Source organism: Camellia sinensis, chromosome 12 (assembly GCF_055761805.1).
Source record: "Camellia sinensis isolate YWXY chromosome 12, ASM5576180v1, whole genome shotgun sequence".
Lineage (NCBI taxonomy): Eukaryota > Viridiplantae > Streptophyta > Magnoliopsida > Ericales > Theaceae > Camellia > Camellia sinensis.
The window spans coordinates 71,496,294-71,501,466 of record NC_138972.1 but is presented as its reverse complement, the minus strand read 5'-3'; positions in this window follow the sequence as shown (position 1 = coordinate 71,501,466).

The following is a 5,173-nucleotide window of genomic DNA, read 5'->3' as shown; positions in this document are numbered from 1 at the left end:
TAATGTTTTGATTGATACGGGTGCATCTCATTCCTTTGTGTCCGCTGCATTTGCATCTGTTTTGGAGTTGGAGTTAGCACAGTTAGCATCTCCTATTTGTGTAGTGTCGCCTCTTGGGGGTGAATTGATTTTGAAACACGGTGTTAGGGGTTGTGATATAGAGGTTGATTACCATAGAATCCCATTTTCCTTTGTAGTTATGCCTATGAGAGGTTTCGATGTTATTTTGGGTATGGACTGGTTATCGTCATACCGGGCAGTTATTGATTGCTACCGCCAGAGAGTCACTTGTCGTACCGTGAATGGTGAGTGTTTTCATTTTCTGGGGGACCGTGTTGGTAGTGTTTTGCCACCGGGGTATGTTCCGCGAGGACGGAGTGAGCTTAGTGGTCTACTTGCTAACCTTTCGATTAGTGAGGACGGTGAGACTCAGATTGTGTTGCCAAGGGTGGTGTGTGAGTACTCGGAGGTTTTTCCCGAGGATCTTGTTGGTTTGCCACCGCATCGAGAGATTGAATTCTCTATTGACTTAGTGCCCGGCACGGCGCCGATTTCTATGGCACCCTATCGTTTTGCCCCAGCTGAGTTAGTTGAGTTGAAAATCCAACTCCAGGAGTTGCTAGATAAAGGCTTTATACGTCCTAGTGTTTCGCCTTGGGGAGCACCGGCCCTCTTTGTTAAAAAGAAAGGTGGTGCTTTGAGACTTTGTATAGATTACCGGAAATTGAATCGGGCTACGGTTAAGAATAAGTACCCTATGCCCCGTATAGATGATCTGTTCGATCAGTTGAAAGGTTCCCGTTGTTTCTCGAAGATAGACTTGAGATCAGGTTATCATCAGTTGAGAGTCAGGGAGGAGGATATTCCAAAGACGGCATTCCGTACGCGGTATGGCCACTATGAGTTTTTGGTGATGCCATTTGGGCTCACCAACGCACCGGCAGTATTTATGGATTTGATGAACCGGATATTCCGAGAATTTCTAGATCGTTTTGTAGTCGTCTTCGTGGACGACATCCTTATCTATTCACCTTCAGAGGAAGAGCACGAGGAACACTTGAGGGTGGTGCTTGATTTACTTAGAGCCCATCAGCTTTATGCTAAGTTTGGGAAGTGTGAGTTCTGGCTAGAGGAGGTGAAGTTCTTAGGCCATGTAGTTTCTTGGGAAGGGGTGTCTGTTGATACATCCAAGACAGAGGCAGTGCAAGATTGGGTACAGCCTAAGAGTGTGTTTGAGATCCGCAGTTTTCTGGGATTAGCTGGGTATTATCGCCGGTTTGTAAGAGATTTCTCCAGATTAGCTTCGCCTTTGACTAGATTGACTCGGAAGGGAGTCAAATTTGCTTGGAGTGAGACTTGTGAAAAGTCGTTCCAGGAGTTGAAAGTTAGACTGACCACTGCTCCAGTCTTGATTATTCCGGAGAGAGGGTTGGGTTATGCAGTCTATTGTGACGCCTCACGAGAGGGTCTTGGTTGTGTGTTGATGCAAGAGGGGAAAGTGGTTGCCTATGGCTCACGTCAGTTGAAAGTTCACGAGAAGAATTACCCTACGCATGATTTAGAGTTAGCAGCTGTGATATTTGCCTTGAAGATTTGGAGGCATTATCTTTACGGTGAGAGGTTCGAGGTATTCTCGGATCATAAGAGTCTGAAATATCTGTTCACACAGAAAGACTTGAACTTAAGGCAGAGGAGGTGGATGGAATTTATTGAGGATTATGACTTTGAATTGCATTATCATCCGGGAAAGGCCAATGTGGTGGCCGACGCCCTTAGCAGGAAACCTGTTGGTGACATAGCTAGTATAGCCATCCGAGAGTGGGAGATGTTAGGTGCACTTGGAGAGTTTGATTTGCTTCTGGGCGAATCCGTTGAGGCTGCGGCCTTGTTTTCTGTTGTTGCGCAACCTACACTTGTGACTCGAGTGTTAGAGGCTCAGAGGGGCGACCTTGAGGTAGAATCCCTCTGTGAGAAGATTTCTGGTGGGAAGGTTGAGAAAGGTTTGACGGTGTATCCCGACCTGAGTGTGAGATACCGAGACCGTCTGTTTGTGCCGGAGTCTCATCGAGAAGAGGTACTCCGAGATTTTTCATCATTCACGCCTTGCGGTGCATCCGGGAGGCACTAAGATGTATCGGGATTTGGGTCGCCAGTTCTGGTGGCGGGGTATGAAGAGGGATGTGGCAGCTTTCGTATCTAAGTGCCTTACTTGTCAGCAAGTGAAGGCTGAACATCAGAGGCCAGCGGGTTTGTTGCAACCCTTGCCTATTGCTGAGTGGAAGTGGGAGCACGTCACTATGGACTTCGTTGTGGGTCTTCCGAGGACTCAGCGGGGTAGTGATGCTATTTGGGTGGTTGTAGACCGGTTAACTAAGTCGGCGCATTTTATTCCTATGCGCGTGAGAGATACGGTAGATCATCTTGCCGACTTGTATATTCGGGACATAGTGAGATTGCACGGGGTTCCAGTGACGATCGTCTCGGATAGAGATCCTCGTTTTACTGCCAGATTATGGCAGAGCTTGCAGAGCGCCTTAGGTACTAAGTTGACCTTTAGCACAGCCTATCATCCTCAGACTGATGGGCAGTCCGAGCGTACTATTCAGATCCTTGAAGATATGCTTCGGGGTTGTGTTCTTGACTTTAGCGGGTCATGGGAGAGGCACTTGACATTAGTGGAGTTTGCCTACAACAACAGCTTCCAATCTAGTATCGGTATGGCACCGTTTGAGGCCTTATACGGCCGACCGTGTAGGTCTCCTGTTTGTTGGGCCGAGGTGGGTGATGCACCTCTGTTGGGTCCAGAGTTAGTGAGGGAAACGACGGAGAAGGTTGAGCTTATCCGTAAGAGGCTTGTTACAGCCCAGAGTCGTCAGAAATCTTATGCCGACCGTAGGAGGAGACCTTTGGTGTTTGAGGTGAGTGATCATGTCTTTTTGAAGATATCACCAAGACGGGGATTGATGAGGTTTGGGAAGAGCGGGAAGTTGTCCCCTCGATTCATTGGTCCTTTTGAGATCCTTGAGAGGATTGGCGAGACTGCTTATCGTTTAGCTTTGCCGCCGCAGTTGTCCGGAGTACATGACGTGTTTCATGTGAGTATGCTTCGGAAGTATGAGCCGGATCCATCACATGTATTGGATTGGACCGATTTAGTAGTTGATAAGGATGTCTCGTATGAGGAGAGACCGGTTCGAGTCTTGGATAAACGGGATCAAGTCTTGCGAGGCAAGACCATTCCTTTGGTGAAAGTTTTGTGGAAACATCACGGGGTGGAGGAAGCCACATGGGAACGTGAGTTGGAAGTCCGCGAGAAATATCCGGACATGTTTATTGATTTGTAATCTTGTAGTTAGATTTTGTAATATTGTCAAACTTTAAAGCTTTTTATATATGTCTTAAGCTGTAAAACATTTAGAATGTTTTGGTTAATGGAAATATTTTGGAACTTGCCTCGAAATGGAAGTTTAATGGAACATTGTATATATTGAATATATTGAAAATTGTTGAAATTGAAAGAAAATTGCATAGTGTTAATGCAGGTTGAAATATATGGTTGTTTTGCATATTGTGGCATATCTCTTTGTTAAGAGATGGAATGGCCGGTGTTGGGTCAAGTTGTTTATTAGTGAGTTATCATATTGTTGGAATTTGAGAAAAACTTGTTTTCGAAACCTTGTGCTAAATTTCGGGGACGAAATTCTTTTAAGGAGGGGAGGTTATAGCGACCCCGGTCTTTTCTCTTTAAATTATTGTATCCGGACTTAGGTTCCGTGGATCCTGTCATTACTTATTGGTTGTTGTTGTCCTTTAATCTCTTTGTATTTGAAGTATAGGTTGTGTTGGACGGGTCTGGTACAGGTTGGTTGATTTTAGATGCCGATAGGTGATGCCCAGATTTTGGCCTTCACGCTCGAGCGGAAGTTTTAACGCTCGAGCGGTCCCTTCGTTGTTGCTTCTCCGCTCGAGCGGGAATTTTGACGCTCGAGCGGGATTTTCCATCTCCCAGTATTTTGCTCTGCAGTTCTTCCGCTCGAGCGGTAGTTTTTACGCTCGAGCGTGATCCCTTGTTTTTGCTCCTCCGCTCGAGCGGGGAGTTTGACGCTCGAGCGGGTGCAGCGCCTGCAAAACTTCTGGAAGGGTGCAATCGACGCTCGAGCGGCTTTCTTCACGCTCGAGCATGATTCTGTGTCTTACGCTCGAGCGGGGCTTTCTACGCTCGAGCGTAGAGTCGATTATATCAGTCCGTGATTTCACTTTTTGGATCACTTTTTGACCTACTTTTCCTTCATAACTTTTTAAAAACCGCCCCTGGAGTGTTTTTTTATCTCTTTCTCTCCCTCTACACACCTTCTCTCTTTCGATTGATCTACTTAGAGTGAGTTTCTACCTTAGATCGTTTATTAAAAAGTTAGAGTGAGTTGAGGGCTTCGTTTTAATCTGAGAAACTTGGGATTTGGAGCACGTTGGTCTTTGGTCTTCATCTCCATCTTCTCCATACGGGTTATTTTCTTCGAGGTAGGGATTTTCCTACTCCATTTTATATGCTTTGTTCTAAGTTTGGTATTTTGATAGGTTGGGGACACTTTGAAAATCTTGGGAAAAGAAAACCCTAGTTGAATTGCTAAATTGATTTGAGTAATTAATTTAAGGTAATTGGGGAATTTGGTTAAATCCATGAAATTGGGGAATTTGGTTAAATCCATGAAATTGGGGAATTTATTGATTAAATGGTGTAGTTGGATAATATAAATCACTCGCCTAATGAATTGATAGTGTATTTATTTTTCAAGTCTAGAAATAATTGTTTTGGGCTATCGGTGGAGGATAGTCGTGCTTGTTGTAGACATTGCATGCGGATTAGGGAAAATTGAAACTAATCAATTTGTTTAAGTCATAAATTTAGACTATTGAATTAATACAGAAATTACATGTATTGATTGAGCATTGCATATGCATATTGTTTGGGAGGAGATAGGGGATGTACTCCACGGTTTAGGGGAAGATAGGGGATGGACCTCTAAACCGGATTTTTGTTTGGGAGGAGATAGGGGATGGACTCCATTAGCACCATTTTTATGTGTGCTTATTATATTGAAGTGTTTTTACATGATTATTGATACAGCACTAAAATGTGTATCAAATGGGAAGTATGAAGTGTTTTGATATGAGC